Here is a 26,862-nt window from a genome sequence, read left to right on the forward strand (position 1 = left end):
CTTCCACTTGGTAGGAAGGTTAAATCGTCCATTGTAGAACCATGAGCCCGAAATCCAAATCCAGACTTTTCACTTAGTGTGATCCTGGGCACATCGCGTCCGCTTCCGTTGCAGCCGTTTGTTTATCTGTCACACATTCCGAGCGTTTATAATGCAATTTCATACTTTTGCTAGCTGCTACATCCCCCTCCCCTCCCTCCCCCTCTCCCCCTTATCCCCACTGCCGCCCTCGCCGCTTCCCCCTCCAGTTGCTTTCCTGAAATGGATAGTGTGCAGTATTGCGCCACTCCACTCCAGAGACCCCAAGAGAGGATGGGAGCTCACTTAGGACAAAGCTAATTGCAGCTGGTGCGCTTTCTAGCATGACTGCCCCCCCCCCACAAACCCCCGGATCGCAGGCATAGAAAGGACTCGTTGATGCTTGAATATCTGTGTTTGTTTCCCTCTCTCTCTCGGGAACATGGTTACAATTTGGGTCGACGCTAAGAGTACCCTGCTGCGATGCTGCGATAGCTCAATAGGTTTAGCCTCTGCCCCCAGTCACTGTGTATTTAACTGGTTTAAAGTCCACTCGGCCTTTCCTCCTTTTGAATTTGATGACATGTGTCTGCTTGAATTTGTTGAACGCGAGGCCTGTTGTGAACAGTGATACAAAGTGACAGCCCAGCTGCTATTAGAAGTGTGGGGACACATAGCTACCGGCAAGGAACTGGCCAATCCTGCTGCACTCTCTACCTCTCCTGTCCCCTCCCATGCCCTCTGCACGGCTTTGGCTTCTCATTTTATTTCTAAAACGCAGTGCATCCTGTCCTCTCTCTCTATTTTTCTCCCCCTCCTCCATCTACTCCCTGCTCTTCCTCTGGCCCTTCTTCGTCCAACCCCCCCTCCTTCTCTGCCTTTCCCCTGTTCTCCCCAGATGAGGTGTCTAGACAAGTCCGATCTATGAAAGTCTTTTCAAAACAGGTTCACCCCTCTTCCTCCAAAACCATCAAGGACATCCTGGCTCCTGCTCTGGCTGACTTCTACAACCACTACTTCACCACTGGAGTCTCCCCTTACCCACCTCCCAAACCCCCTGGAGCACTCCCTTGTGCACCCTCTTCTTAAAAAACCCTCTGATGACCGGTCCTGCCCAGCTAACTATCGCCCAATCTCAATCACTCCTTTCCTGGGCAAACTCCTGGAAAAGCTGCCCATCTCCCAGCTTAATCTTCACACTGAATCTGTTGGTTGTCTCCATGAACATCAGTCTGGCTTCAGAGCAGCCAGAAGCATGGAAACTGCTCTCCTGAACATCCGTGAAGACCTGCACTCCAACCTTGATTCCAACACCCCCTGTGTCCTCATCTTACTTGATCTCTCTTCTGCCTTTGACACGGCCAACCATGCCATTCTGCTCAACTGTCTCTGTGATAACCTGGGTATCACTGATCAGACCCTGGCTTGGCTGACTTCTTTCCTCTCCGATCGACCCTCCCAGGTCCAACTTGGGTCCTTCATCTCCTCTATCTTTATCCCTACCTGTGGTGCTCCCCAGTGGTCTAACCTCCCTCCCGGGCTGTTCAACCAATACCTGGCAGTTCTTGCCCACTGCATTGCCGCTCTCTGCCCCAACTTTCAGTGCTATGCGGATGACACCCAGCTCATTTTCAGGCTCCCTTCTGCCACCTCTTCTCCTTCTCTCATCTCTGATGGTCTGTCTGCTATCTAGGATTGGTGTGCCGCCAATGATCTCTGCCTTACTGCCAGTAAGACTGAGATTCTCCTCACCGGCACACCTGCTTCCTCCTTCCCTGTAGCTCTCTGGCCGACCGCTCTTGGCCCTCTTCCTGCTCTCACTTGTGAGGCTAAAACCCTCGGGGTCATCTTCGACTGTGCACTCTCCTTCTCTCCTCACATCTCTGACCTCTCTGTCTCACTACCAGCTGCACCTCCTCAGAGGTATTCGTCCTTTCCTCTCCTTCCCCCAGAAGCTCACTGTCTCTAGAGCTCTGGTTCTCTCTAGGCTGGACTATTGCAACAGCCTCTTCCTAAATCTGCCTGCCTCTACTCTGCGCCCTCTGCAACTCATCCAGAACAGGACTGCGAGACTTTTCCTTGGCCTCAAGCCCAGGGATTGTATCTCTCCAGGGCTGAAATCTCTGCATTGGCTCCAAGTGGCTGCGAGGATTAAGTTTAAAACCCTCTGCATTGTCCACAAGACCTTCTGGTGCCTGGGGCCCCAATACCTTCAACTCTCTGTTCCTAAATATCTTCCTTCTTGAGCTCTTCACTCATCCACCTCCAACTCCCTCAGGGTCTGACGATTCTCCAAGCAACGAGTTGGTGATAGATCTCTTTCTTCGGCTGGGGCCTCCCTCTGGAGCTGCCTCTCTGAAAGTTGAGGAGAACCATCTCTGGTTCCGGAAGCACCTCAAGACCTTCCTCTTTGCTTCTGCTTTCTCTCCTGCTGAACTCCTAGCCGAAACTGTAACGGCACTGGTCACCTGGCCACACTCTGTTCTCATGTCTCAAGCCCAGGTCCCCTCCCTGCCAGTTGCACTCCTGCACTGCCCCCCTGGCAACCCTTGCACTCAGGAGGAGGCGGGGGTTGGTCCTGTATCTCTAGTGCCCCCTACCAGCACTTGACACCTGATGTCTGCACCTACCCTTGCACTTGCCACCAGCTGGCCGCATTTCTTATTTATTTGTTTTATTTATTTTACTGTTGGACCCATGTACTGCACTTTTCCCCTTTGCCCTGCACTTGCGCGATCTCAATGTCACCTGGCCTAGTAAGATCGTTGTCTGTCTTCCCTCTGTTCCCCCTCCCTTGCCTCGTCGCGCCTTGAAACCCTTGTGTATTGGCGTGTTATAAATGCCATATCATATCACCTGGAGGCGAGCAGATGCTAATTGCAAGGTGAGCACAGAGCTGATCTGGGCTCTGCCACCTGCACCACCTGCACCGCTCCTCGTGTTTCTATTATGGGACGTGTGCAGAGTTCTAGTTGATGCCCATGAAACATGGATGACCATGTTGTGTTTTCATCCGGTCCTTGGTAGACTGCCCTATTTGGGAAATGGATGTCCTACAAGCTGAGGCCTCTCAGAGGCCGGTAGGGCGGGGAGGAGTCAGTTAGGTGGCAAGATGCTTTGGTTTATACCGGTTGTGGAGTGGCACTTTTGATTGGCTATACTGAGCCTGTTACCAGGTGTACCGCTAATCAAGTATTCGATCGGAGTATTTCTTTTATTTAACAAATCAAGTTCCGAATTCGAAAAAACTCACTTTTCTAAATGTGTTCCCATGTTTCCTGTATTTCTCTTCCTTTTGACAACATATCATCCTTCCTTCCTTAAAGTATACACGCCAGGAGACAACAGAAAAGCCAGATAGCCGGGGCCCGGGGCCCCTGTTATGCAAGGAAGGGCGCTGCACGTGCAAAACCAGTGCAGGCTTCTGGAATGCACACGCGAACGGGCCGTTGCAAATACCCAGTGCTCGCTTGCGATCTTTGGCATTGCGAATCGCACACATGGCGATCTCTCGAGTGTTGCAAGCTAGCTTAGCCCAGGGCTCAACATGCGCCCTAGGCGCTACCCAAGGCCTAGTGATTATGGACTCTTGGTGTGTAAGACACACCCATCAGCACACTCGCCCTGGGCAGCGGCTTTATTCTCTATTATAAGCAGTCCCGTAATCCCTTTTTGAAGACCCCTCTATCCCCCTCTCTGCCCCCCAGAGCGGCCCAGCACTACAGTTTGAAAACCACTGTTGTATGCCCATGAGCGTCTATGGGGCGCCCTTGTCACCAGGTTTGCCAATTTAAAAGTTTGAAATAAATAGTAAGACATGGTGCTTCGTGCCTGGGTCCCATGAGGAGAGCACGAACTCCTTTACGCCAGACAGAATGCAACTTGAAGTAGCCAGAAATGTCTTTTGGGGTGGGCAAAAGGGGTATGTGTCCTATGCCCGCAGCATGGGGGTGGGTCACCTGGCAGCACTCAATTCTCAGACTATACATGACGCATAGCTTGCTTTTCTATAGTGTGCTGCTTAGGCTCTTTGCCTGCTGAGGATCTGCGCCTGCTGAGGGCCCTGTGCCTGCTGAGGGCCCTGTGCCTGCCGAGGGCCCTGCGCCTGCTGAGGGCCTGTGCCTGCGCCTGCCGAGGGCCCTGCGCCTGCCGAGGGCCCTGCGCCTGCCGAGGGCCCTGCGCCTGCCGAGGGCCCTGTGCCTGCCGCCTTGCAGTGGTTCCCAATTTAGGTCTGATTTGACCAATTGGTCCTGTAATGCAGTCTCCAGTCACTGTAGTACTTACGGTTTGGTTTGTCTGTTCAATATAATAATTGTGTGGTGTGTTTTTATTTTAATTTTCTTCATTTTACTTTTTTGTACCTTTCTTTGGGGAATGTGTATTGATGTCATTCAATGGCAGAGTGTGCATGTGTAGAAGCTTGCGTGCCATGATAGCTCAGTGTGTTAAGCACATGGTGCAGCGATCTGTAATCATAGGTCAGATCACGGTTCCAGACCCTATCGAGGCTATAAAAACTAACATGGCTTCAGTACGGTGCAGGTCTAGAGCTTCGCCACTCCAAGCATGGGTTATAAAAATTGGGGGTGGCCCTGAATGAAGAACACAATGGGGGTCATTTTAAAATAAGCAGAGTGGAAAATGAAAGCTTAACATTTCTTTTTTTACTTCTGTTTTCTGCTCCACCTGATTTTCTTGTCTTCCTAAGGCATTGGAGGGCAGCAAAGAACCCGCTGGTTCCAAAAATATAAAGCTTACTTCTGCTATAAGATCTGATGTCAAAGAAGCATTTCTTTTCTAATCTATTTGGACTAATGCCAAATGATGATTAGCTCAGGATTAGCGCGTTTGATTTACCTTCAATCTGTAATTTCCAATTCATGTGTCCTGGTACAGGACCCTCTAGGGGGCCCCAGTGGAAGTGTACTGACTCAGCAGATCCAATCTGTAATAATATTTCTTCTGAACGGTTATTTGCGATATTAACTAGCGCATGGTCTCCTTAGGACCCCTGGGTTCTCATTTAGTGCTTCTCCACTTGGTTTTGCTTCTGTGTGACATTCTCATGTAGGTGTAAAACCAAAGGCCTCCAATGGAATAAGCCATGCTTTAGCCCCTGCTAATGACCTGGCAGATTCAAGTGGAGCCCATTTATTTTATTGGATAACTATATTATAACAAAATATAATACAAACGTATACATTCACACTGCGCACGTGTCTGAAAGTTCCATGCGTAATTGCATGTCATGTACTGAACCGAGGATCAGCCTAACGAGTACTGAACCGAGGATCAGCCTAACGTGTACTGAACCGAGGATAAGCCTTACGCGTGTTTCGAGCCACTGCTCTTCTTCTGAGGCTTGTGCGCTCTTCTGTTCTTGGGTACGTATCGAATGGGATTGGCCCATCGATATTCCTGTACTGATCTGTCTCTATATAGCTTTGCAGTTACGGAATCACACGTAGCAAGCCTTTCGGCAAATTTGAGCGTTGTCAGTACAGGAATATCGATGGGCCAATCCCATTTGATACACAACCCGGAAGAGCACATACGCCTCAGAAGAAGAGCAGTGGCTCGAAACACGTGTTACGCTGATCCCCATTTATAATAAATGATATTCAATTACACATGGAACTTTCAGACAAGTGCGCAGTGTGAATGCGTCCATTTGTATTAGGTTTTGAAACTGTGGCGTTGCTGCAACATTTCTTCTAACAACTTGTGTACAAGCACCTGGGCTTCTAGTCCTTCCAAGTCTACACGTCATAGTCTATTTTATAAGTAAGGGGTTTGAAACTTTGACTTTCCAGATGTTTTGGATTGCAATTCCCATCTTCCATCGCAAGAATAGTTGATGCTGGGGATTCTTTGGAATCCTCCCGACCCACAAGAACACGCTACACGAACAACTCATCACCCCACACATCAATAGGGCCAAAGCAGGCGGGATAGGCTTCCCGTACATAGCCCCCAAACTCTGGCACTCGTTCCCCACAGCCCTCAGAGCTGAGACTTTCCTCCTTGCTTTCCGGGAAAAACTTGAAATTCCCTCTTCAACTAACACCTACTCCCCTCTCCCTTGCTCATAACCACATTGATACTACAGGTCTCCGACCCCCCCCCCCCTCTTAAATTGTATTGAAAAAATGTAAAATGCTTCTATTCATGTAACTAAATGTGTACTCACTCTCTGTAACAAGCGCCACGATGCCCACGGGCTGTAGCGGTCTCTACAAACACGAATGAATAAGTGGTACAAAACATCTGGGAGCAGCATGATCCATGCCCCTGTACTCGGAGTATTCATATTATTTTCCAGGCTGCTTTATCATGTAATATGTGTAATTGCCAAGCGAGGTATACAAAACGGATTATTCATTTTAGTTCATGAAGGCCAAGCCTTCACACAGAAGTGCTCCTTGCTGACTGAGAAGACTGGGAAACAATTTGATCAAGTGCGGAAATTGCAGACTCGGTTCAATCCCCAGCTTTGCCACTTAATCAAAGTATTTTGTTCTGGACAGTTTATTTAATCTCAGAGTTCCTAAAATGTCAAAAATGCGAGTTCATAATTTCAGAATTGTCAGCCACTAAAAGGGATTCTGTACTCTCTTGAAAAAATTCGTACACGTTGTTAGACCGGCTGCAGTGGTACTTGACCTATACTCATGGTGTCCATTGGTGTGTTGTACACCGCAACATCCGGTGCTCCTTGGCTCACTCCTGGCAACACCACTTGAAAACCCTGAGCCTCGTCTAATCACAACCTGATGGTAAGGTCTCATCTGTGTCTTCTGTCTCTGCTACAGCGCCTGTCTCTTCTTTTCTCTGTAGCCATACCTGAGAATGCAAACTCTCCTTCCAGCTAATAATCTAAGCTCCATGTCTACGCCGGAGTATGTGTACCTTTCTCATATGGCTACTGATCTTGGCCCTGCCTGCATACTTTAATTGCATCTGGTATTGTTGAAATGTGTCGTATGACCATGCCGGAAGACAAGTATCCCACCGCTCACTTATTTCTTATTCTCTGCCCAACATGGGTATGATATGGCATGTATAACACACCTGTACACAAGTGTTTCTAGGCGCAAATGCAGTGGGTGCGGGTCTTCAAGGGAGCTCCCCTGCTTACTCTAATCACGGCCATGGCAACATATACAGCTATAGGTTGCCATCTTGCCCAAGAGGTTTTGGCGGCGGTTGCAACCAGAGTTTCTTGAGCTCTATCCATTCTCGCTTTGAGGAGGGCTGCAAAGTTTTCTTTGCGCCAGCCCCCAAAATCCCTGAAGACGGTCCGACTTGTAGCTCACGTAGAAATGTAAATAAGGTGTCTGTACACCCGTGCAGGACACAAGTCAGGGTTACATGTGAGGTTAGTGGACTCCGTCTCCCAAATATACATTCCCCACTCATAAGCCAAACAAGAAATAACTCTTCCGATAGGGTGGGAACAGGGGTAATCCCCCCCACTCCCCAACTCCATCACCAACAGATAGTAGTGTTATCCAGCTCACTCTTCTGGGGCAGAATGGCCCGTAATGTTATTCAAGAAATTGCCTAATAAGCACGTTCTCCCAAGAGGCCAATAACGGTAGGGGAATGTCGGCCACATCTTGCTCTGCATGACATGTAACTGACTGCACCCCAGAATTTAATGTTCTTTGTAATGTCATACTGTTATGTAACCACTGTTTGGAGATATGCGCCCGGTAGCCTCCGGGCCTGGTTTACGCTATACAAATAAAACAAATACAAATACACTCTTGACCATGTAAGGTGACGAATGTCTTTTACTTTGCAATTTGAAATGTGTCACCCTGTAACAATTACATTTCTGCTACTTTTGAGTCGGTGAACGCAGGTCTCACCCTGTGATGCTACTTAAGGCCATTTATTGTGGACATTTCAATGTCATGCAGAGTTTCAATAAGAAAAACACATTTCAATGTAGAACAACTTTTCCTCTATTCTTAATATCGGGTTTTGGATAAAAAGGTCAAGTACTGTAGAGCATATGTATAAAATAAAAGTTCGGGATTTATGGAATGTTGTCCTCTGGGGGAAATTAGTGTGGGTGGTGTCAGTTCAGCATTCTATAAACTCCCCTCTACGCTCTGCCCTTCCACAGAACTCTTTCACAACTTTCGTAACATCAATTGTGGCTGCTTGGCCTTGGCTTACATACAACATTGCAAGGGATGCTAAGCGGCTGTTCGCAGTTGAACTTCTCAGGTGATTTTTTAATACATTTCAAAGCAGAGAATGAGCTTTCGCAAGATGCAGAGGTCACTAGCAAAGTGAATACTAAGCGCATGCTCTTCTCCACGGTGGCCCAATCCCTCCTTTAAGAACTACAAGAATATCAGCTAAGGGTTTAGAATTGCCATTATCTCTGACTTTAGTTGCGTAGCGAAGGGTACATTGAATTTAATTGCAAAATGGCTCCAGCACGCAGGAAAGCCGCCGACTCTGGTATAGTCCATGCCTCCACTGCGCTAATTAGACCCATGTTATCAATAGCCAAACGACGGCCTAACTCAGCCAAAAATATATCTACAACTGGCAGAAAAACGTGTGTGTTTTTGTTTTTTAATTCTTGTTCGATAGTAGTCTCTGAATGGTTACGCTGCCCAGCGGTACTAGTTGTCGCAAAACCATCCAAAAGTCCATTTAATTTTCGTTTCCTTGCACATTTGAAAGTTGCCACATCCATACCAATTTCTCTGCGATTCTGTTCCAATCATCACGCGTACTTTGCAGGCTGCTTGTCACAGCATCACACCGTGCTTTGCGAACTGCTTGTCACAGCATCACACGTGCTTGGGCCTGTGCAGAATTGATTTGTGACGAGTGCTATTTTTCACTCCATCCATGAGTCAACGACAGTTATCAAATATTATGAGGCGGAGAGCTGCGAGGAGGTGCAGTCTGGCAGTCTGGCTGCTGGCGTGCTGGCTGTCTGTCTTCCCCGACTGCTCCCTGCAAAGTTCACCCAAGTATAAGATCCTAAGTACTTAAGAACTTATCAGAACACCCCTACGACTATCCTCCCAGCATTGAAACTAGTGTAACCATGGAGGAGCCCTCCCTGATAGAAAAGCCAGAGCTTGGGCAAACAGTGCAAGAAGAAGCCGGCCGTGTGTTGAGAAGTGGTTTTCTCACACTAAAAATACAAGAGGAACCACTTGTGCGCAACAAATTAGAACCCAAACACAAACCGAAGAAATCGCAGCAACTAGAGACGCCTGCTCTCTCCCCTCCGATTTCCCCCCCCCCTCAGATCGCCCCATCGGCGGCAGCACGACCCACCTTGGAGAGGAGCCGTGTCGCCGCCTGTAGGATCCGCTGGCGGGGGAGAGCGGTGGTCGTCAGACGGGAGTCTGCCCCTCGAGGTCGTTGTCGTGCCGCCGGCGTCTGAGCCGGCAGGTGGGTGGGAGCGGGAGACAACGGTGGAGTACGCGGCGGCCCTGCCGATTGCTGTGAGGACAAACGTTGGGGCCGCTGAGCCCCACTGTGTGGAGGACCCGGCGTCGGGGGTTGGAGGGATGGAGGCGGGCCCTATCCTAGCGAGCCCGCGGCTGGTTTCGGAGCTCCAGGAAGTGGGGAGAGGCGAGCCTGAGCCGGAGAGTGGCCGCGTCACGCCCTCTTGTGGCAGATTGGAGCCATTACATGGTGAAACGTACACAGAAGTAGCACCAAGGAAAAATCTAACTACAGATAAAGGACTGAAGGCTTTCTTTGAGACAATAAGTGAGAAAAAATATACTGGGTTGGATAAAATTGACCTTTGTAGAAAATTAAAAATTGAAAGCGAGGTCCACCCAATGACTATAAGAGCTGCTCTACCCAGCCCTGAATTAGATCCAATTGGATATGGAGACCAAAACTGCCCAAACACAACTATATCATACCTGGAGGATCCCGAAGCAGAGGAAACTGATGATCTGAATATCCTGAGAGAACATCATTGGGCCAAGTCAAACACCTATTCAAATACAGAAGTACACGACGGATTCAAGTCCAAATCTATTCTGACTCATTCCCCTACTCCCCGAAAAGAGGAGGAGGTAAAATCAAAATCTCAAATCTCCAAATCAAACGAAATTGTCATAAATCGAAACACACAAAGCCTAGGGGATAAAAAATTAAAGCCAACTGGCTCACCAACACCCAATAACAGATTACCAAACAAGACCCTGACGAAAAAATCAACTAATACAATAACTTCGACAAATAACCCGATTGAAAAGTTTTTTGAAAAATTGGGAAAGATTCCACCGGTAAACCGGTTTGAACTATCGGATTTGGAAATCTTGGAGGGAATTCCCCCATCCCCTCGAAAAATCGTACCTAAACAACCGGCTTCAGCGCAGTGTCTGGGAAGCACCAGTTACTCACCCCAAACACGCTGGCATTACAACTTACCTACGTCCCAACAAAAAACCGAACCACCTAACGTCAATACAGATCTCAGACCCTCGGAGCGAAACTTGGAAAACAACGCGGAAAAGAGAGAAAAAAGCGCTTCTGGCCAACCAGCTATAACCCTGCACAGGGAAGAAAAACAATTAGATCTCGGCTTACAGCCAGCTCTGACTGAAGGAAGAAACTACGATGAAACACAAACGGCAGAACTCATTACAAGCGAATCACTATTGTCCTCATCCTTAGGTCTGGCAGATAAATTGGGTAAAGCCGAACCATCAAACAAACCTATTACGGCGAAAAAAAAAGAAACGGAACCAAACTTAATGACGGTCCAACTAGATCACCAGAGAAAACTTGAAGAAATCAAATTGGCGAGGCATTATTAAACTATAAAAACATGTTCAAAATCAGAGATACATCTCCTGGCGGGATTCTGATCCCGAAACAAAGAAAGGATGTTGATCAAGCAGAAGTTTCACGATCATTACTCTCTACTCCATATAAAGCTAAGACAGAAAGCGAAATGCAGAAAAAAAGACACTAATTTACCTACCAAAAGCACTGACATACTACCAATCATGTCAGCCGTGACCATTGCGCTTGCACCATTTGGGAAGCTATATGAAACCATCAACGACACATTAAAGGATCATACCTCATTAATAGCGGCATGCAACTCAAAGCTAACCCATCTCGAAGGCTACATAACAGCCTTAGAAGCTTGGAAGGCAAGTACAAATGATCAAAGCACCATGACAGACAACCCTGAGGTATTTCACTTCAAACATAAATCAGTGAATGTGAGCACTCAAACGAATCCGAATGAGATTAAAAGAAAACATAAACCAGAAAACAAAACGGCAGACGTATATTCGATGACCTTTGACAATACGGGCGTTAGATCGCCAAAAAGAGCAATAAACTCACATGCTAAGTCGGGAGACACGGAAAATATCTGCAAAAACCAAACCGATGAATTTCAACTCAGAACGCAAACCGAAGAGAGCAGTAAAAAATTGCTGAGACAAAAGGTTCAAAAAAATCAATCGGCGAAAGAAAAAACCACAAAAGCTCTCTCTGCACAGAAGAAACATCCAGCAGAAAGCATCTTAAACAAGCTTATGACCAAATGGATAAAGGTGAATGATCAAAACCAAAAACCTACGGAAAATGAGTCCTACCAGATCATTGAAGAAGAAGAGCAGAGGAGAGCCACCGAAGACAACTCGCTGGACCTATCCAACCTAAGCGTCTACTCCATTGAAACATCGGAATCAGACATTCCCAGACCATCTACAAAAAAAAGAAAGGTATCCTTTCTGGATGATAATCTCTTGCAACATGAATGAAAAGACCCACACCACCAGATCCAAAAAAAAACACCAACAAAAAAGAAAGATAAAACTGACGATCCAAGTAACAGAAGTTGTCAAATCACCCCAGAGAGGAAAACGCTTTTTCGTCTAGGCAACTCAAAGATCAACAAAACTGAATCAAAGCACGGAGGTACCGAGGATTCTTATTTAAGGAAATACAAGGAAAAACGCAATGTTGGAAGATTTGAAGAGACATCAAACAACGAAGCGCGGCACAGACAAAAATCTCCGATTAGTCAAAGTGACACAGATAAAAAGGCTAAAGCACCATCACACAGAACAATGAGTCACAGGAGGGACGAAAACAGACGAAGATATAAATCCGTGGACTCATCTGGATAAAATAGAAGACTTTCTGCCTTGTCCACACAACAAAATTCCTCGCGTACATCCAAAATCTTCACCAAAAAGAGTCATTCGTCACGCTCGCTGAAGCTTGAAAGACGTGACAAAACGGGAGAGAAAATCATCCTCAATAGAAGAGCAACCATGAAGCTCCTCGAAAAAATTCACAGAGGAGACCAAATCAGAAGTGCGGACATAAAAATAGTGGAATTCGCACAAAAAGCTAGGACAGATAGCATCTTTCTGCACATCACGTCTCAAACAGTGAAGAAACTCCTGCTCCAGGCGGCAGGGGAACTGTCTAAAAGAGGGTACCTCCTAAGGGAAACCACATCTGAAGAAAGAGGGCATAGGAGTGCTCACCCACATGCATCAAAATTGGAGTGCAAGTACGAGACAAACCGAAAAGAAAGATGGAAATCAACTCAGAGTACCTCAGAAGTGACAGACACTTCTAGAACAAAGAGAAAATCATACCGAACACCAGAGAAGAACGAGCGAAAAAACGAAGACAAAAGAAACACAGCGCGAGAAACTATAAGGCAATACAGCCCAGACACCAGAAGAGATAAAGGAAGAGTAAAGAGTATTGACAATTCTACTACCACGGGCAGGTGGAAAACACAGGAGGAGCCCTCAGTAAGTAAATCAAACAGACAACAGAGGGGCCCGCCCTCGAGATCGGACAGAAGGGAAACAGAAACGCGAAACAATCGAGAAAAACCCCCGACTTTAAAGCACGTTGACAAGGTGGAAAAAGATCCAAAAAAATGGGCATGGATTCCGTCCGTATTGACATAGCAAGAAATACGTGAAGAAATAGCAACCAAACCGCCCTCCGGCGAGGACTGGAGGAGATTCATCAGAGCAAACGCAAGGTGTACAGAAGAAGCAGCAAATGATCACCATTGGCTCTTGGAATACAAGAGGCCATTCCCATCTGACCAAGCCCGGAGAGATAAACCTTGGCCAATTTGACCTAATAAGTTTACAAGAGACCTGGCTGCTCTACCCACCCAGCTTGGACGGCTATGAAGTTCTATTATCTCCTGCTCAAAAAGGAGACAAAGGCCGACCTGTATCAGGCCTCTTAACAGCAGTCTGATCAGGGGGGACCTTACGAATAGTCCACAATCTGAGATCGTCCCTGGCAATCCAGGTCACATTAATGAAATGGGAAAAAGAGGAAACACCCCAAGGAAAACTCAGATACGACCTCCTTCTCCTCCTGAACATCTATTGGAACCCATCAGAAACCAAAACAAACGATTTTCTAAACATCGTGGAAAAAATACTGACCGACGTCGCTGAAATTTATGATGTGGACCATATTCTGATATGCGGTGACCTGAATGCCACCTGTCCAGGTCACAAAGCATCAAAGCCACCGCAAAATACAAGAAATCCATGCCCAATCGCTCGAGGTTGCGCATGGTCGGCGTTGATGAAATCCAGAGACTTGTACAACTTGAACTCTTTAGAAGTTGCCAGCACCACCATCCCTACATGGGAAAGCGAAGGAAAGAAAAGTACCATCGATTACATTTTCGCCTCCAAAGAGCTATACTCTATAATCACGAGCTTCAAGGTAGTGAAAACCAACAGCAGTGATCACAACTTACTATCTGCAACGTGGCCAGTAAGAACATACGTGACCACAGCAATGCCTTACAAGCTCGAAACAAACGCACAAGGGAGCCGGCTGAAAATGACATCAGATGTCTTAACCGATATTACAACATCCTACTATAGACAAAGGACTTCTAAAGCTACCCCTGAAAAATTGGACTACTATCCCCTTCTCATTCCATACCTACGCCCAATGCAAAAGAGAAGACCGGAAACAACTCATCTGCACAAATATAATGAAGAGTTGAGGATAAAGAAATCCTCCTTACGGAAGGTAATACGACAAGCAAAACGATATCCAACACAATTAAATCTAAAATCGGCAACTATACAAAAAAAAGGCTACAAAGCATGGCTCCAATCAGTTCGCTGGAAATTATACCAAGAAGACGCTGAGTCCATGTTGAGAACAGTGTGTAAAAAGAACTCACAAGACTTCTGGAAACTAATAAAAACCAATCAGGCTACCACAGATATGACCATCACCAACAGTGTCCCAGAAGAGAAATGGGTAGAACACATCACCGAACTATTTAAAGAACCTACAACACCAGAAACCGCAGTGGAAAAACAAAATACATCTCAATGGATAACTTGCTCCGAGCAGGCTATTCTGGAAAAGATCTACAAGTTAAACAACTCTCGTGCACCCGGCCCAGACGGAATATCCAACATTCATCTAAAACAGGACGCAAAAGCCTGGGCACCGCTAATAACAGAGATCTTCCGAAGATGCAGGAACACAAGACAAATTCCTGACACGTGGAGAACAGCAAACATTGTTCCCATTTATAAGAAGGGCCTGAGAGATGATCCGAAAAACTACAGGCCAATAGCACCTTTAGATGTGCTTGGAAAACTCTTCGGCTCCTTGGTGCTAGACGAATTTCAGACATGGCAAAAGCAGGCTAAAACAGCAGACCCATTTCAATCGGGTTTCGAAAAGAACCTAGGTACCTCCGTCAATATTATGCTGATCAGCATCCTGAAGTCCAAAGTCCTAGAAGGCCAACCGAAAATCTTCATTGCTACGATCGATCTGGTCAAGGCCTTCGACCGCGTCAATAGAGGTAAACTATGGTCGAAACTCGAAAAACAAAACTGCCCACTATTCATCCTGGAACCAATGAAGGCCTTGCATAGTGACACCTCCGTCAGAGTCCGGCTTAACGCAGCAGGCTCGTTGTCGACAATCATAAAGACAGCGAGAGGAGTCAAACAAGGGTGCCCTCTGGCACCAGCATTGTATAAAGCATACATGGCGGATATAGTGGACGCAGAAAACGACACCCGATCATTTCCTCCTCAAATAGGTAAGCAGAAAGTGACACGTCTGCTCTACGCGGACGACATTCTCTTATTCGACCAAACGTCCATTGGGCTCCAGAGACAACTGGATAGCCTATCCTGCTACCTAAAGAAAAATGATCTGGAACTTAACACCTCGAAGACCAAAATAATGATCATGGAAAAAGGATCTAAACAGAGTAAACGCCCCCAGTGGTTTGCAAACTCAGTAAAAAATGGATACAGTAAAGAGTTTCACATACCTGGGGGTTAAACTATCGTGCAGCAGAATTGAAATAACAATGCAAGAACATCTATTCTCCAAGGCAAAAACACTAGCAGCACAAGCCGTATCCTTGGAACGTAAATTCGGCAAATTCTCAATCCTGCCAATAATAAGATTCTTCAAAGCAAAAGCCACTCCAGCTCTAACCTACGGAGCAGAGGCAATGCCTTATCTTCCGAAAACACTGTGGGCAAAACTGGAAGGAACATTTTGGCGGAGAGTACTCCGGTTGCCAAACTCCACCCCGGTAGCAAACATTTGACGGGAATTAAGTTTGCAATCATTGAAATCAGTGGTGGAGAGAAACAGCTTACTGTTCCTGGGAAAGATTCTAAGGCACCCACGACCAAAAATCCTGGAAATCATTTTTGCAGAAATGAAGAGCGGCCAAAACCCAATGCTAACAACATGGTACAAAAACCTCCTAGATCAAGCTGCAAATATTGGTTGTTCTGAATGGGAAATCGAACGCATTCCTGGAAAAATAAAGAAAAAACTAAAGTTACAAGATTGGATCGAAACACTTGAAATAGCTGATGAACATACAACTTCGGCCCATCACACAACCAATACACAAGCTGGACGATGTAAGAAATTACTTAAAAAAGTTCCCAGACAAAAGACTGCGTACACTCTTTCTGAGAGCACGCCTAAACATCCTGAAGACAAATGAGATCCTCTACACCAGGAAACAATCAATGACCAACAAGTGCCGTTTCTGTGCAAGTGGGGACACCGAAACTCTGACATCTACTCCTTCACTGTCCTGGTACGAGCAACCCCAGACAAACTTATCTTCATCCACAGGGATCAAAGTTCCAGACCATAAGGGAAGAGGATTGGTGGAACAAGCTTATGAGCGGGGATTCAATTTCCCTGACTATAGCGACTGCAAAATTTCTGGACAGTTTGAAATTAGAAGAAAAGGACACTCGAGATCAAAACGGGAAACAGTTTCTCCTAACCTAGAAGAAACAGTATCCTAAAGAATATCATAAAGAACAAACAGAATAATTAACGATTTTAGGAAGCACCCCAAAACAGAGTGAAGGAAAAGATCTTGTAAAAATTGAAATATAATTAAAATACAAGTTAAAAAACAAAAAAAAAAACAAAAAAAAATATTGAGGTTGCCCACAAACTCAATAGTATTTACAGTAGCAAGGAGAATTGCGCCCCTCTTTACGCACTCTATAAACTGTGGGGTACAGAAGAATTTGGCTGAACATTGTACCCAGTATCCACCAACACCAGTATAGAGGAGGTCCCGAGCATGGCCTGCACCCCTGCCCCCCATTTCGAGGCACCAGGAGCATACTCGCCAAGGTATGTGACGTATGAGGAGCAAATAAACCAACAGAGAGCCGTGCTGGGACTCTGCCCAGTGTACATCAGAAGAGCCGTACCTGTTGAAGCACCCATAACCAGACAGCCACGGGCTGCACAATACCCTCTTAAGCAACCATACCAGCAGCTGAGACAAACTGAAGAGTACCTACAGATGGACCATGAAGAGACCCAAAGAGCCTTAATGGAGGGCCAGTGGAAATGACACAAGGGCCTGGACAGACTCGCAAATGAACAAAACCGACTAACAAGGATAGCATGCCAGTGCGAGCAGCTATGAAAATAGATGGAATGGACACAGGAAAAGAGACAATGTTGAACGTAAGGAGACGTTGCTATGAGACAAGATGGAAGTAACCAACCAGTTAACGCGTGTAAATAGGCTTGGAACGCAAGAAGCTAAGAAAACAATACTGCTTGCAATGCTTAGTAGAAGAATAAAGCGGCTAGCGCCAACCATATATCTACCTCAATAAGGCACAATATACAAGTGCGACTCCATCTTGTTAAGCAGAAGTACGCCCAGGCGGCCGGAGGCCTACTAGGCCAGGTTTCATATTCCAGCTGAAGCCAGAACGAAGAGAGGAATCGAAACTTAACTTAAAGAGCAGTTCATGCCTGGGAATTCGAGGTCAACCCAAGTAAAGGGGGAGAGCGGCAACGCTGGAGAATCGAAACTTTAGAGCATACCAGCCTGCCCTGTGAAGGTAAAGATAAGGGAGGCCCAGGCAGGTGGCGAGGCTAAAGGAGAATCAAATACACGAAAAGCTGCAAACTGAAGCAGATTCACGGTGAACAGACATGTGACCAGTCAGGCGCGAAGAATTACCAACGTCTGATGTCACCCATATCCAAGGGTGCCATAACTTCTCCAGATAAGAGGCTCCAGTTTCGAGGCCATGCCCAGCCAACTAATTGACACATAGCTCAAAAGCATTGATTGATGTAAGGGAGGCAGGGTGAATCTTGGGTTATTAGGCACATTTCCAGTCTGCATGCTGCTAATTAAAATGGAGATTTATGTCTAGGGGTGTAACCTGCCCAATCACAATGGCCCACGTTATCTAGGGTCCTATAGATAGTAGAACCAATAGGACATCGTAGTTGTAGTGACGTCTATCACGCGTAATGTAGAGGGAGGGGCATAGACGCCCACCCGATAAGTTATCCAATCCGCATGCTCTGTTACCATATACAGATATAGTACCTATACTTAAGTTACCTTTCCTAACCAATTATATTGCATGACGAATTTGTAGAGTTAGACGTCAGTGATGATGAGTTTTATGTATAAAAGTTGCTGTTCAACTGAAGTTCGAGGAAGTTGGAGCGAGACAGGTGATGGCAACGATGCTGATTTCCAATTGTTTCCCTGTTTGATGTACTTGTCATTAAACGGACTTCCCTTTGCCAAATTACTGAGTCCTCATTATTGAGTCGTGTTGGAGTAAGTGAATCCTGCACCCCCATTCCTCATATGGTCCTGCTATCTCGTCTTAAAGGTACTCGAGGGTGAGCACTGATCTATGGGCCCGTCAGTGGCAAAAAACCGCCCTAGTGTACACCAGGTTACGGCGATGTGCTGCACAATGAACACATCGTGCCTCTGGACATTTCTGCAGCATCCTCACTTGAACACCATTGTGGCTTCCAGACACAACGCTAGCACCATCGTAGCTCTGCCCCACTACATTGACAACACACACAGACCAGCTTTTTGCATGAATTCAAGCAACGCATGGGCTAGACTATAGCCCTCTACATGTTCAAGCGGTTGAAATGTAAGAAAATCCTCACGAACCTCAGAGCTGTCCATTGCACAACAACGTGCACAAATGCTCAACTGCTCCACCATCGACACATCACATGTTTCATCCGCAAAAATGCACGTCATGCCAGCCTGCTGAATGTCAGGCACTATATTTTGCAAGATTTGAGATGCACAGATGGCTAAAAATTCATTTTGAATCTCATGGCTAACATAATTCCCAATGGCATACCTTCATGTAAACACAGGATCAAACCACTTCACCAGGTGAACTACTTCCAGAAAATGACCTTTACCAAGAGAACCATCAGATTAATCATTACCTCTGAATGCTAATCCTTGCTTGCCAAGACGTCCTATGTATTTTCTATTCTCAGACACTAGCATTTGATGAGATTTGGACATTTTGGCTAAAATACTGCCATCTCTTTTACTTTGCTTGAAAATCTGCCATCGAGCCATGCTGTTGAAATGGGACTTGCATATAGAGTGCTTCTCAAAACGGCTCAGCGAGGGCTTCCAGTTTCTAAAACCAATTGAAACAAATACTGCTTCTACACTGTCATGAGCTGGCGAGAACACACGGCATGCGCAGCAGAAACCTGCATCTTTCTCCGGGCTGTACTCGCGCCAACAGTACTTTGTGTACCATTCTGTACAAAGAACCGATACTGTTGGCCAAACAATGTTTTGGGGAAAACTTCAAGTTGAGGTCGCATTTGCATTGCCTTTAGTTGTTGTATCTCAACATTACCATCTGTGCTGTGGGCAAGTTGTTTGGGCAAGTTTTGTCCTTTGCTCGTAGCGGTTGGCTGCATAGCTATTTCGGATAATATAGCTGCTGAGTCTTTTCTACGTTCCTTTGCTTTTGGTACATTGCCTACATTGATACAGTAGAGACAGTACCAGAAAATGCGGAAAGTGTGGCTTCCCTACACTTGCTTCTGCAATTTGCACTGTCTCCTGATTTGCTAGCGGCCATCATTGATAGTCCCCCCTCATTGGCTGATTTGCCCTGGCTTTCAGGGTCTCCTTTTCTGTGGGTGTCTGTTTTCCACGGGATTTCGTCTCACTTTGGGTACACTCTGGCTTGTGTAACTAATGGTATGTATCTGTAGTGTGCCTGCTCTCGAGTGACCTAAGAAAAATTGAGAACAGTGACGCATTGGGGTTTGTGTTACGTCATTTGCTTTGGAAATAAAAAAAAGATCATATCAAGGTGATTATGGTGGCGGAGCCACATCGGCATGCAGACAAACAAATATGACATAATAGGTGTGTGTGAATACAGACTGGCAAAGCCTCACTTCATGGTACAGGGGGGGCTACATCAGGAATGCAGACAAGCAAATGAGACCTAATAGGTGTGTGTGTATACAGACTGGCAATGCCTTACCTCGTGGCATCTGTCATAGTACAGGTAAAGAAGAGTGCAGTGGGTACACACAAGTGTAGTGGTCTACTCTCATCCAAATTACATATCGTAAAAGTAATTGGTGTTAAGATGTCCAAAACAAACATGTGCTATGTCTGAAATCCTATCCTAGCACTCTCAAGCTAAAATTAATTCTAAGGTGTTACGGGTAATGTCTTAAGCTTGGAAAGTGCATGAATGTTCAAGGTCAACAAAAAGGTATAAATCCAGCAAAAGTTCCAAATGGATAATGTTCATAGTTCCAGGTTAGGACTCCCTTCCCCGGGTTTCTTTAATTTAAAAGAATAATCAAGTTCTTTGTAGCTCAAGAGAATAACCTCCTTCTCTTGGTGTTGCAATCCACTTCATGGAAAATGGCTCCCTTCCACTGGTCTTTTCCAGAATCAGTGCAATTAAAAATCCTAAGGGCATGAGTCTTTCTTGGGATTCTCTTTTCAAGATAACACAACTTGGGTGCGGGTCTCAGACTCTCTAAACTCCTGGTATACTCTCCTGCCATGTTCCTTCATATAGTTCCTTTTATTTTCAAGATTTTAGGGCATTTCCTTTCTCCCAAAGTTCCTCTTATCACTGGTGTGTTTGTGTTGCTCTGGGTTCCCTTGCTGGCGCAAATCTCCTCCTTTGCCTCGCATCCCCCTTCGACATCTCTACTGCCTGCTGGATTGCGCATCCGGTCCAGACCTCGCCTCCCCCCTTCTTTGTACCGGTTCTCTGTCTTGCTCGCCACTCCTGGATTCTCAGCCCAGCTGGGAAGTCTTCTCCACGGTTCACCTGCATCTCCTTGCTTGCCTGTCCACCTGACAGCTTGGCATCCCCGGCAGTGGCTACCCGGTCAGATCTCTCCATTGCTCTCAGCTGTTTCATCTTTGAACTCTTGCTTCAAGGAAAGGAGTTGCTCAGAGCCAATTGGCTTACTCCAAGCACTAGATTGCTCCTTCTTGTTCATCCTAGTAATCTTCATTTGGCATTTCTCGTCTCGGTCTTTGTCTTTTTGTTTGTTACAGAATATTGAAGGATACTTTCAGCAGGCTTTGCGTGTTGTTGAAGGGCATTATCACAGTATGCCATCATGGCTCGAGGAATGGAGGGTATATCCCTAAAAGGGAAAGGTGGATACCATTGTCGGGGGGAAATTCTGCCGGGGTCGGCCGGGCCGTCCGCAGACCTCCGGGCAGGGAGGCCCCAACTCCTCCCGTATATCCCAAGAGAGATAGAGTATGAGACACACACAAGAAGCAAGGTGACTCTGCTGTTTATTAAACACAAACGGCAGGGATGGGTCAAGGATCATACGCGTCTGACCTGACACACACACAATCGTGGGGCTCGCAGGCCCTTTTTACTGTAGTATGACGTACTACTTGCGTCACTTTAGAAAGTTAACAAAAAACCTATCGCCACTCTTAATTGGTTGCTCGAGTGGTAGGGTTAGTATAGCATACGTATAGAGAATAATATGAGTGGACGAGGGTTAGTTAGGTGATATATCTGGGTTGTCCCTGCAATTAGATACATGAGAATTGTTACATGAAGACTCCTAATGATTGGTTAATGTTACTGGCGTCAGTGATAAGAGCCCCATGTTCTGATTGGTGCGCCCGTGAGCTTCCCAGCCTGGGACCATCGCTGTTCCCAGCTCTCTGTGTACCTGAAATTTGCAACAATGTTTCACTATGGGTACATGCAGACAATGTGAAGACTTATTCATGAGCTGGATGGCCGACTACTCCTACTGTCGTAGATGTCCATTGATCCTTTCAAGTGTATCTGGCTGTATCTCGTAACGAGGGATCCAGACGCCTCTTTCCTCCTGGGCTTGGCATCTCGTCATGTTCGGCTTGGTCACGTGAGGTGGGACCGTGTTTGAGGCAGAATTCTGCACAATTAATATTGTTTTTCCACTGTGTGCCTGATTTAATTGCAGGTGCGACTTTGATGTTGGTGCACGGCGTGCGAGGTTGCAACATCGTGCCCTTGATGGTCTGCTTTTGGAATGTGGGTTTGCAACATTACGACCTTGGCTGTCTGCTTTCGCCAGGCTCATTCTGCAGGATCAGCAACCTGACTGTCATGCCGCGGCGGGGATGGCGGAAGTGGAACCGCTGGCGGTTCGGTCCGCCGTAGCTTTCCCCTTCTCGTCTTCTGCTTACCACTCTAGTCATTGTACGCGTTCGTGACCCGGAAGTATAATTCACTTCACTTCCGGGTCGCATACGCGTTGCAACGTTTCCGGATTCCCTCCTGAGTTGCTGCCGCTCCCGTACCTGGTGATATTCCTGCCTTTCTGCCTTTCTTTTTCGCTGGTTCCACTCAGCTGTGTTCCACCCTTGTTCTCAGCCTTGTGCATTGCCTCGTCCTTGCCTAGCCATCTCTTCTCCTTAGTTCCTTTTCTTTTTGCTTCAGCTTACCCCTGCCTCTTCCCTTCCCTGTTTCCCTTCTTCCTTCTTTTTCTTCCTTTTTTCTCTCAATTGGATCTACCTCCTGCCAGACCTGTGCCTGCCTATCGGACTGCCTGTGTATTATCCCTTGTGCCTATTTTGGATCTACCTCCTCCCAGACCTGTGCCTGTTTACCGGACTGCCTGTGTATTATCCCTTGTGCCTATTTTGGATCTACCTTCTGCCAGACCTGTGCCTGTTTACCGGACTGCCTTTGGTTCAATCCTTGGTTCCATTATTGGTATCTCTGCTTACCAGATTCTGTGCCTGCTTTTCGGATTGCTCTCCCATCAGCGAACTCATCTCCTGTGATCATCCACCTGAAATACTACATCTAGGGGTTTTTTGTGCCTTCAGGCTTTTTTCCCCCTGTGAGGCGTTCTCGGTAGGATAACCCCCGTTGCCCCTATTTAGTGGCACGGTGGCATCCTATCGAGGGCGTCCTTATCTTCACAAGAAAAAAGAGAAGCCTTCACGACATAAGGACGGAAAGGTCAAGCAGAAAGAGGAAGGTGAGGAGTTGGGGGAAGGGGGAGAACTCGACTTTTCATCAGAAGAAGAAAACATAACAGACATTATTGATACTGACTCTTGTTCTGTTAACGTCCACGGGAGCTCTTGCTTGCGGCCTACTTAGGCCTGGTGTATAGGTGGAACCGTTTGGTGCACAGGCACTTTAGGTTATAGTCTAATATTGTCTTATGACCAGTATCGTGTCTTTGTTATAATTCTCATTATGTCACCTAGGTTTAGAGGAAGCGTAAGCAAGCTCTTTAGATGAGTTCATGGTGCGTCTTGCGTTTCTGCATTTTGAGAGCCTAAGTGAAAAATAATAAAGATGCACGTCTGTGAGTATGCCTGTCGCCTACGTCATAGCACTGAGTATATTTTTCGTGTAGATTGGTGCAGGAGTGTCCAGTGTGTATGTTGGCCCGGGTGTGCTATCTGTTGGCTAGGTCGTCATGGCATCTCTAACAACGTATAGTTTTAGTCCAGTTGATCCATGCCACAGGCATCGGCATGGGCAGGGCGGGCTACTGGGCAGGCAGATGGACACATCCTTATGTTCCTGTACCAGGGTATCTGGTCGTCTGGTAGATGGGCAAACTCTTCTCGTGGCGGGTGCTTGGGCGTGAACCTTTAGGCCAGGCGCGAGAGGGGGAAGATGGGAGCCTGTTTTTCCATTTTCCCACTTCAGTCCCCCCTCTGGTCGACTTGTCGACCACAAACATATCCTTTTCGTTATCTCCTCTTACTCTCCACACTTTAGTTATTCCTCCTAAATGTCCATAATGGTTAACATGATCTTCAAATGACCAATACATATATTCACAGGTTCCTCCAGGAGTACAGTATACCCATTTCCCTATGTAACTCCTGGGGTTTCTTGGGTTCTCGACCTTCACCAATGGTGGGTCCAGGTGGTTGGTGATGATCTGGTAGCGCAATTTCTCTCTCTCTTGTATTATTATGCCTGTGTGTTGGCCGTCATCTGCTGGCATCAGTGGGTGCATACCGACCATTTCAAGCAACTCGTCCGTGGTGCGTGCCTTCCGGGCTTTCCAAAATCTTATTAAGATCAGTGTAGCTCCAGCCAAAATAATACAACCAACTATAATTTTCAGTCCATCTGACAGCCAAGATGGCATCCATGACCATAATAGCGAAAACCAGCTCTCATCCTTTTTCACACCTTTACTTTCATCCACCATTTTGGAGTGCAACTGGGCCAATTGTGAAACTGCTTCTGTCAGTGTACCGTTGTCAGCATCGTTGGCAGGAATGAATGTGCAGCATGATTGTCCTATCTTTGCGCAAACTCCTCCTTCCATGGCAGTGAGGAGGTCCAATACATATTTGTTCTGCAGTGCTACCATTCTTATTGCTCGCAGCTCCTCTTTTATCGCGTTGAATCTGTTTACTGTAGAATTGATGGTCATCATAAGTTCCCATCTAGTTATCTGGAGCCATTTTGTGTTTGCGTAAGCCTGTAGTCCCGGATGGATTATTGAGGAGAAGAACATTGCTGCTCTGCTGAATAGTCTGTGTTCTGGCGGAATTGAAGTGAGTGCCGTTTCCGACCTTCCACATAGGTAATTTCCTGTCAGAGGTTCTCCTTGTCTTTTCCGTCTATTTAGGACAGTATCATTGCCGCTGGTTCTGTTCCCTGGCTCCTCCAGGGGTGGTGCAGATCTCTTATTTCTCTTGTCCCCTTCATCCATTTTGGGAAAGTTCGCCACATTCACATGCTTCTGGGGTACCACTAGTGATGGTACATTGACGTGCACCATCGTGCATACACCATTCCACAGAGGGGGCAGTGTGTGATATGCCTTTTCTCCACATGCCCAGTAATGGTCCATTATCACTGCTGTTCCTGCTCCCCCCTCAGGTAACTCCATCACGCTTCCACAATTGGTGTTGTATCCTACGTCCACTTCTCCTTTATGTTGGTAGCATACTTTAGGCGCAGTCAGCAGCAGTATCGTTATCGGGTCTTCATCTGTTTCTATCCATGTGAGCATAGACACGTATTTGATCCAAGTCGTCCAACATCTGTGGTTGTGTGCATCGATAGTTGAAATAGTTTCTTTTGTTACCATGTTGCTGCCAACCACTCCTATCTCCCACTTGTTGTCCAAGTACACTTTCCCCGTTATCGTCACCTGTGGCCTCTCCCAGCATCCTAGTTTACCAGGAACTTCAGTGGCATACCAATCACATGATAAATAATGCAGTGTTACTTTCTTCGTTTCTCCTTTTGCAGGACCACTTGTTATGTATCTGAATGCTTCAGCATGTAAACTGCTCTTGTGGTAACTCAAATAAGTCTTGAGGAAGTTGTTTTCGTATGGGTATGAGTCTCGTGTTTTCCACGTCATATGCACCACTGTCCCTTGAAATCTTCCTTTCGTTTGGAACAGTGCCAAGTATGTTATGCATCGTGCTGTTTTTTTCGTCTATTTCTGTGGTAACAAATGTTCGAGAAGCGCTCATGGCGTATGGTATTAATGAGCAAACGTAGCAGCTGTCTTCTGTTGTCTGCTTACCAATGCGGGTCATGTGTTGATACCATATGTTGTTTGAGACGTGTGCTGAATCATGTATATAATTGTCAATACCTTTTATTATCTGAGTATGTGCTGCGTTGAACTCTATTTTGCTTGTGCGCAATTTTACTAATATCACCTGACGTAACACCTGTTGCAGCTGGGGATGGGGGTGTGTTAGGTTTGGGTACAGCAACAATATTGATAGCACAGCTGTACTGCCATACAGAGGCAGCTACGAACCCGGTGATTACCAAAATCCCTATTACTTTTATTACATATGCTAATTTCACCGGCATTTTGCTCTTACCTTGCTGCAGTCCGGCAGCGTATTCTTGCGATGTTACAGTTGCCCGCCTGAAAATTCTCAATATGCTGGTTATTAAATGTTAGTTGTTGTTTTTTTTTAAGCTCTCCCTATCAAATAGTCATTCAGTGCCCAGGCGAAGAGCTGTTCCCACGATACTCTAAGCGATCTATCTCTTAGGGCAGGCAAGTATGGGTGGAGGTGGGGCATCGAATATTCTATGGCCAAAAGGAACGCTGTGTAGTAGACACGTACCCTTTTCCTTTTCAGGTACGTTGGCCTTTTTATTTCATATACAAATTGGTGTGACAATTCTTCTGGGTAATTATCGTCTGAGGGTACCATCTACTCCTGGGCAGTGAATTTGTTAGTTATCTACTTTCTTAGCAATACAATAATACGCGGTGCCTGCATGTGCGAGAGAAAAGAAAAGAGAGCATTCACATGTTTACATGTGTATTTGTGCAAGACAATGTCCTTCAGTTCAATTACTACTGTAATGGGGACAGGGGTCAGTGGATGGTGGGCAGGGGGTTTTTGGGTTCAACTGGTGGGCGTGGCTTTTACTCTTGAGCGTGTGATCATTGGGTGGGCTGTATGGGGATCACCCCTTTCTTCTTCAGTTATTGTCTCTGGGGAGTCTGGGGAGTGACAAGGTATGGAAATACTTGGGCCGCTGGCTGTGGTAGAACTTTCTTCTTCCGTTGTCGATGTTGTTGCTGTTCTCTCAATGGACCTGTCGATGGCGCTGGGGCGGGTCTGTTGTCTGTAGATCTTTACGTCGTGTAGGTGGTTCCAGGCATGCTTGTCCTGTAGCTTTACTGCTCTTGTTGATATCTCCTCTACCAGATGGGGACCAGTAAAGCGTGGGCTATTCCATTTCCTATTGAAGTTGCAAAGTAGTACGTGGTCACCTTTAGCAATCTTACACAGTCCTTCCTTTTCCAGTTCTTTATCCGCGTCTTCTTGGTGGCTTCTATTAGACCCGCCCCGTGTGCGCTCGAGCTGCTGAGACACAAACACTACACTAGTAATCAAAGAAGACACATATTGATACATTTCATCACCCAGAACACTTGCAGTGCTTTCGTGGTCGGTAAATGCTCTTGACGTTGGCGTTAGGGGAAGGCGCATTTGACGTC

The 26,862-nt window shown here is 46.3% G+C and overlaps 1 protein-coding gene across 1 annotated transcript in view; it reads left to right on the forward strand.

Moving 5' to 3' along the window:
* CRELD1 (cysteine rich with EGF like domains 1) overlaps positions 1–26,862 on the forward strand; it is a 204,563-nt gene that overhangs the window by 393 nt on the left and 177,308 nt on the right. The window lies entirely within an intron of this gene.

Source organism: Ambystoma mexicanum, chromosome 2p (genome assembly GCF_040938575.1).
Source record: "Ambystoma mexicanum isolate Mex_15411 chromosome 2p, UKY_AmexF1_1, whole genome shotgun sequence".
NCBI lineage: Eukaryota > Metazoa > Chordata > Amphibia > Caudata > Ambystomatidae > Ambystoma > Ambystoma mexicanum.